Consider the following 8,426-nt stretch of genomic DNA (forward strand, 5'->3'; position numbering starts at 1 on the left):
GGTCAGGAGTTCGAAACCAGCCTGAGCAAGAGTGAGACCCTGTCTCTACTATAAATAGAAATAAATTAATTGGCCAACTAATATATATAGAAAAAATGAGCCGGGCATGGTGGCACATGCCTGTAGTCCCAGCTACTTGGGAGGCTGAGGCAGTAGAATAGCTTGAGCCCAGGAGTTTGAGGTTGCTGTGAGCTAGGCTGACACCACGGCACTCACTCTAGCCTGGGCAACAAAGGGAGACTGTCTCAAAAAAAAAAAAAAAAAATCATTCTGGCTCCTTAAAGAAGCAAGAGTGCAAAAAGAGCAGAAGCAAGGAGACCAGTCAAGAGGCTATGGTAGTATGCCAAGTGAGAAAAAGGTGGTGGCATGAACCATGGGTTTGCAGTGGATAGGAAGAGAAATGAGAAATAAACAGATTTAAGGTACATTTGAGATAAATTCAGAGCAACTTTCTAATTATTATAGACTCCTAAATTCTCAGATGAAAAGATGTTTATGTATTAGGTTAAACATATGTTATTGCTGGTTTTGTAGGTCAAAAACAGCTGGTAGTCAAATACCAGCAATTTCAAATGATTGAACATAATAGAAACAAAATAAGGACAGAGAAGAATCTAGAGAAGAATGGAACAGGAGAAGGGACTTTGAGATGGGCTTAATTAATTTATTAAAATGAAAATTTGTATTATTCTCTTCTCCTTAAAACTTTCTGTGGAAGATACCCTTGTCAAAGAACCCATTTGTCTACAGGCAAATTGCCAACAAACCCGATGAGATTCATAACACTGCTACAATAACATGTTTCTGTACAAACTTACACTTTCATCTGGATAGCACATTTCCTAAGCTGATAAAAATCAGGTTATCAATGAATAGCAGTAGAGCTATCAATGAATAGCAGTTAACCTTTTAACGAGAGAATGCCTGGGTGTGAATCCTGTTCTCCAGTTACTAGCTATATGACTTTGGCTAATACACTTATTTTCTCTGTGCTTCATGTTCCCTATCTGTAAAACAATATTGTAATGGTGTCTGCCTCATAAAGTAGGAATCATGTGAGTGACCCAATATAAAGGTTTTTGAATAGTGCCTGGCACATATTGTTATAAAAGTCATAGCACCTTCTAATAACGCTGCCAGGTCTGCTTATTCGCATTAAATTCACCATTTTCTTCCTCTCAAAGCTGCTTAAATCAGTTAACTGGTATTTGGTCTTCAGGAACTCGCTGCATTGTGGCTGTTGTATTTTTAAGCGATATCCGAAATCTTAACAATTACTATAATTTTGAACTTCTCCCTAATACCTACTCCAATCCCAACCCCAACAATCCAGCAGAAGCCACTTCCCAACCTCGACTCCGACACTCACCATCCAGAGCCAGACCTTTTCTCGCATCTGTTTTAGCCTCTGGTCCAGGGAGGACTCCGCTCTCATAGCGGTTTAGGGAGGGGCTCTGGAACCGTTAGCAACCGGAAGTGGCCAGAGGTCGCGAGAGAACGGGAAAAGGGGGCCCGGCCTTTCCCCGCTCCCGAGACACTGGGGTTCCGGCCTGGAAATAGACAGGACGGTCCTACATGGATAAAGAGGGGGCCTATTTGTGTGGATCCGGAAACACTGGCGGCCGGTTCGGACTGGGCTCACGGCCGATGGGCCCTTCTCGAAAAGTAGGCCCACGATGGACCTGTGGAAATCTCCGGAATGCCTGGGGACCTGCATCTGCCGTGGCCCTCAGCTTCCTATCCCAGCCCTTTCTGCAGTTGTCTACTACAACCTGAGGTTTTGATCGTGGGGTCCAGCAGGCCCAAGCACCGAGGGGGCCAGCGGGCCTCTGGGGAAAGGGGGGTCCTACACACCTGCCGCCTCAGGAGAGACCCCACTCGACCGCTGCCGGGGAAAGGAGCCTTCTACTGTTTTAGTTTAGCCCGACCGCAGGCGCTAGTCTCCCATAGAGGGGCGGGCTGGGATGCTTGCGACTTTGGGTCAGATTAGGGAGCGGCGCCGAGGAGCGTTCCTCCATTCACGTCTTGTGCTTGCAGACTGTACTTGCTCACTGATCTGGCAGAACCTTGTGTACTTAGACGAAAAGTGGCCTGGTTTGACTCCCTGATCCTTAGGGGAAAGTGAGAACCCAAAGAGAAATGAGTGAAGAGTACAGGCGCTAGAATCGTTTAGACCTGGGTTCAAATTCTGATTCCACCACTCTCTAGAGAGGACCAAGGGCAATTTTTAAAGCCTCTCCAAGCCTCAGTTTCCTCGTTTGTGTAAATCGGTTTAATAACGTAGTGCCTATTTCATATGCTGGTTTTGACGATTAACTAGAGTGCATGTAAAAACTTAGTCTTAGGACACCACTCTCCTGGGTGTCAGCTAACACTCTCATTCTTGTCAGACCAATGAGACTAATTAACCAACTTTTGTTTTTCTGGATCACGTGTAAAAAAGAGTAAAGTGCAGGACTTGGGTAAAGAAGAAACCAAGAAGAATGCAAAAGATCTACCGTCATTGTGAGTTTCATGTAGGTGCTCATCTCAGCACTTTCACCTCATTTGGCCTCTGGCAGGCTATGGGTTCTTGATAAGTACTTGGATAAATAAGGACCTATTTAGGAATTAAGACTAGAACAGAAGGGAGGAGATTAATCTGATGGATTAATTTAGCTAGTTGACAAAAAAAGTCAAACCACTTTTCCTGTCAAAACGCATACATACCTGCATATTTCAAGGGCTACCATGTAATGCAATTGGGAGGGTGATCTCAACAGACACCTAAGCTGAGGAAGCTTTAATCTATTTGACGGCAAATGTAACAATAGCAAGAAATGTAAGACAAAACGTGATCAGTGCTAAATAGGATGTAAAATCCTGAGAGAGAGAGAAGGACCTGTTACTATTAATAGAATAACAGACCAGTGTTTTGACTGAGTAGTGAGCAATGAGACAAATCCTTTGACTTGAGAGTACTGGAGAAATGTTACCATGATTATGGGGTAGGGAGAGAGACATTCTGGAAGGCAGTAGAAAGTAAACAGGATTACTAATGGTAGAAAAAAGAGAAAAATTTAAATGTCTATGAACGGGATTTAAAAGATCATTTTTTCACAATTCCGCCAGTGAAACAAGACCGGGAAAGGTTTGCATTTTCTGTTCCCACTTATAATAATGCCCATCTGGTTCACAGGTATCACTGGAAAGTCTTTCCACAAGGAATGTTAAATAGTCCCACTATTTGACAATATGTTCATGAAGCCCTACTCCCTTCTTGGCACCAGTTCCCATCTGCTATCATCTATCACTATATGGATGACGTATTATTAGCTCCTACTCAAGCAGAATTATTATCAGTTTGCCCATGTACAAACATATACTGCTGTCCATGGGCTGCAAATTGCCCCAGACAAAATATAACTTACCCAACTCTGGTGCTATCTTAGTTATCTACTCTTTTCGTGTTCCCTGTGACCCCAACAAATAGCAATCTCCTTGCCTTCTACCCTGTCACTACACTCATTATAATAACTTTGGGGACATGTGAATTGGATATGTTCCACTTTAGGAATTACTAACCAACAAATACATCATCTTACTAATACATTAAAGGGTGATCCAGATCCATCTTCACCTCGTTCATTAACATCTCTGGCATTACAGGAATTCCACGCTATCAACAAAACCCCATAATCACTGTCAACTGTCATGGATAGAACCTGACAAACCCATTCTTTTATCTTCAACACCCCCCTATTTCCAACTGCTTTTATAGGCCAATTAACACCTCACATGTTACTTTGGAATAGTTATTTTTACCTCATACTCCCCTCAAAACCTTTTCTCCCCTTCTAGATCTCTTTGCCCCTTTAATTATTAAGGGACACTGTCATACACAACAATTGCTTGGATTAGATCCACACTCTATATATCTCCCTATTCCTAAGAACTGCTCTGAAGCAACTTTACATAATTCTTTACTTTAGCAATCAGCCCTTGCAAATTATGTAGGTTCTCTTTCCTTCCATTACCCCTCTGACAAGCTGCTCTCCCCTCTCTCCTGTGAACTAAAATGCTCACCCCACCCCCACCGGCTGACTGAATGGACCCCCTCGTGGCCAAAGGAATATTCTATGGCAAAGTTGCCTGCCAGGATGAGGGAGGTCAGACATGTCTTATCATGCCCCCCTCCCTTCTTGGATACTTCCTTTGTAACCCATTAACAGGCCTAAGGGTATGCATCCCCCTCCCCCTTCAAGATGGCCCTCCTTTTTGGGCCAAACCAAAGTATGCCTCCCACGTATTGATTGATGGCTTTACCCATAACCCTTGCTCTGAAATGTATAAAAACCAAACTGTAACCCAGCCACAATGAGTCCACTTGCCCAAGGCCTCTTGGCAGTGGCTCCGGGTCATGGTCCCCAAATTTGGCTCAGAATAAATCTCTTTAAAATTATTTTGCAGAGTTTGGCTTTTTTCCATTGACACTCCTTACTTCCTAAACAACCGCTTACAAAACTCCCCCCCAACACCTCTTCCTGTCGCCCAGACAGTGTTCATAGATGCCTCAGGATGATCGTTTAAAGCAGGAATTACATGGAAAGACGGTGATTGGAAATATTTATCCACCTCTGGTTTTCCCTCCACTCAACAAGCAAAATTATGGGCACTTACATTAGCTTTAAAAACATTTCCATTAGAACCCCTAAACATCATCACTGACTCCCATGGTGTATTCTATTATGTTCTCCATATAAAAAATGCTATCATTAAGGATATACCTAAAAATTCAATAATTCTTTGTTCTACAGCACTTATTAGATATCAAGCGACACCCTCTCTGTATTTCTCATATTCATGCTCATACTCCTTGCCTGGACCTCTGACAGAAGGAAATAGTGCTGTTGATCGTCTCGTTTCCTGTATAGTTCCAAACACTCAAATGCTGACTAAACAGTTTCCCATTACCCAGAACTAAGCTCGTCACATAATATGTGCCTGCTCAGCTTGTCAGGATGTACAAGCTGTGCCTTTATCACCTGGGGTTAACCTTCCCAGCTTAACTCCTAACTCACTCTGGGAAATGTACATTACTCATTTCCCTGCTTTCAGGCACCTCCAATATCTACAGGTAGCTGTTGACACTTAGGAATGATTCATGCCACTCCATTAGCAGGTGAGCACATCTCCCATGCTATCACTCATTTGTTAAACTCCACTGCTTATCTAGGGCTTCTTCATACCGTAAAGACTGATAATGGACCCAGTCACACCAAAGTTGATTTTCTGACTACTTTACAGGACTGGAACATTTGCCATATCACTGGCACTCCACGTAACCCTACTGGACAGGCAGTTTTTGAGCTGACCGACCAAACCTTAAAAAATTATTTGGAGGGCCGGGCGCGGTGGCTCACGCCTGTAATCCTAGCACTCTGGGACGCCGAAGCAGGTGGATCATTTGAGCTCAGGAGTTCGAAACCAAACTGAGCAAAAACGAGACCCCGTCTCTACTATAAATAGAAAGAAATTAATTTGGCCAACTAATATATATAGAAAAATTAGCTGGGCATGGTGGCACATGCCTGTAGTCCCAGCTACTCAGGAGGCTGAGGCAGGAGAATCGCTTGAGCCCAGGAGTCTGAGGTTGCTGTGAGCTAGGCTGACGCCACGGCACTCACTCTAGCCTGGGCAACAAAGTGAGACTCTGTCTCAAAAAAAAAGAAAAAATTATTTGAAAAAAGAAAAGAGGGCATACCCTGCCCCTCCACAACAAAGAGTAGCAAAAGCATTATACACTGTTAATGTTTTGCCTTTGTCCAGTCTCTAGCCACCCTCCACCTCGGTCTTTTGTTATCACACCTCCCTTTCCGGATCCCAACCTGAGCCCTGACAGAGTGTGGGTGCGGTGGTGGGACTCCACAGGAACCTTGGATGGCCCTTTTGGTGTGTTAACATGTGGAAGAGGATATGTTTGTGTTCAGACTTCTATAGGCCCTGAGTGGCTCCCTTCCAGACGTTCTCCTACATGATGAGCTGGATTCACAAATGAAATGTCTTTCCCTCCATCTATTGCCAATGGGGGTCCTGCCACGACAGACACGTAACACTGTGACGGCACCCAGGATCATGTGGGGTCAACTGAAACAACTACAGACATAGACCTCAGCTATGATGACATAATTGGGGATTCCTCCTACCCTGGGGGACACTTTTCTGGTGTATTTGGCTATTGTTGCCAAATAGCCAAATACAGTATTGCCAACTGCCAATAGCAGTCAGGTACCCCGAGGGCTGCTTTGTAGCCTTTTCCTCCTTTTATTTCTCCCAGGCAGTACAGCCACAGTTTACTGGGCTCATGTCTTAAACCCGCCTGTGTTTAAGCCCATAACATGGTGGGACTCTGAGATCCCTCTGTCTACCAATGACTCAACATGGACTGGAGGAGTATGGTTGCCTCCATGTTCCTTGCAAAAATATCAAACAGATTGGCTTAATATTAGAGTCAGTAGTTTATCATTCCTCTAGTCCTCCTCTGTGTGTTACCAACTTACATAATATAACATGGTGCATTCCCATGATCACCCAAAAATATAATATCAACTGGTCGTGCTTGGTCTTGTCACTTTCTATCTTTTTACTTTCTAGGACAACAGATCTGCCAATAGATGACTTCCCAGCGCCATTATGAAAAGACATTGGCTGAAGCTTACATCTCTTTCTCCTACTCTCACTCTGTCTTTAATTTTAAATAAACAAAAAGGGGGATACATGGAGGCTGGGCCTAGAAGAAAGCATGGATGGATGGAAAGAACGTGAGCAGGGGGAATGAAGGGTCAAGAGAAAACACCTGCCTGAAGCTGCTTATTTGTAAGTTGTTAAAGAAATTAGCAAACAACCCTGACTCTTTGCATGTGTCTTTGGAAATAAATATGGGAAGGAACTTAGCTGAGGAGGCTACTTTCTCCTTCAGACTTTGGCTTCTCTAAACACTATGTGTTGTTGTTTTTTTTTTTTTTTGAGACAGAGTCTCACTCTGTTGCCCAGGCTAGAGTGTCGTGGGGTCAGCCTATCTCACAGCAACCTCAAACTCCTGGGCTCAAGCAATCCTCCTGCCTCAGCCTTCCAAGTAGCTGGGACTACAGGCATGTGCCACCATGCCCAGCTAATTTTTTCTATATATTTTTAGTTGGCCAATTAATTTCTATTTTTAGTAGAGACAGGGTCTCGATGTTGTTCAGGCTGGTTTTGAACTCCTGACCTTGAGAGCGATCCTCCCGTCTCAGCCTCCCAGAGCGTTAGGATTACAGGTGTGAGCCACCGCGCCTGGCCAACACTATGTGTTTTGAGTAATTATTTATTTCTTCACTACAGAGCTCAGGAGTGAAAAGCAGCTGCTACAAGCTTTGTGTTCCCTTGCACACAGAAGCAATGTGGAGAAGCCCAAGTAGATGCAGCTCACACAGTGGGCTTATATCCTAGCAAAGGAACCCCAAGCTTAGGAAAATCCTGTTTGCTAAACTTTGCCCCAGAATGAGATATTATCTTATCCTTGTCAGGAAACAAATCTACTCTAGAAGGAGCTACAAACATCCTTGAAAAGATAATCTGAAAGAAAAGTCAGCCACAATCCTTGCAGAAATTCAAGAGCCCCTTGGAGAATTGTCTCCTAACACTCTAGGTAATAGCATTTGGGGGTAGAGATGCCAGCTTTTTTTTTTTTATATAACTTTACAGGCTTCCAGTCTATAATTTTATCACATTTTATTTTAATTTTTTCCTTTTTAAAGACAATCTAGTGCTGTTGCCCGGACTAGAATGCCATCAACCTAGCTCACAGCAACCTCAAACTCCTAGGCTCAAGCAGTCCTCCTGCCTCAGCCTCCTAAGAAGCTGGGACTACAGGTGACAGCCACAACGCATGGCTAATTTTTTCTATTTTTAGCAGAGACGGAGTCTCACTCTTGCTCAGGCTGGTCTCAAACTCCTGACCTCAAGCAATCCTCCCACCTCGGTGTCCCAGAGTGCTAGAATTATAGGCATGAGCCAGGGTGCCTGGCCTTATTTTAATTTTTAAAAATATAATAAAAAATAGAAGGCAAGCAGAAATTCAGATTTTTTAGTAAAGAGATAAGGAGCCATTCAGGTTAGTGATTGGGAGAATGATAATATTTAAGGGCATGAACATACAGTAACCATACCGTGGACAGTTAGGAAGACTGTTGCAGTCACCTACCTACTTACGAGGTAATTAAAACTAAGAATAGGCCGGGCACAGTGGCTCACACCTGTAATCCTAGCATTCTGGGAGGCCCAGGCGGGAGGACTGCTCAAGGTCAGGAGTTTGAAACCAGCCTGAGCAGGAGCGCGACCCTGTCTCTACTAAAAAATGGAAAGAAATTAATTGCCCAACTAAAAAATATATAAAAAATTAGCCGGGT

Source organism: Microcebus murinus, chromosome 15 (assembly GCF_040939455.1).
Source record: "Microcebus murinus isolate Inina chromosome 15, M.murinus_Inina_mat1.0, whole genome shotgun sequence".
Lineage (NCBI taxonomy): Eukaryota > Metazoa > Chordata > Mammalia > Primates > Cheirogaleidae > Microcebus > Microcebus murinus.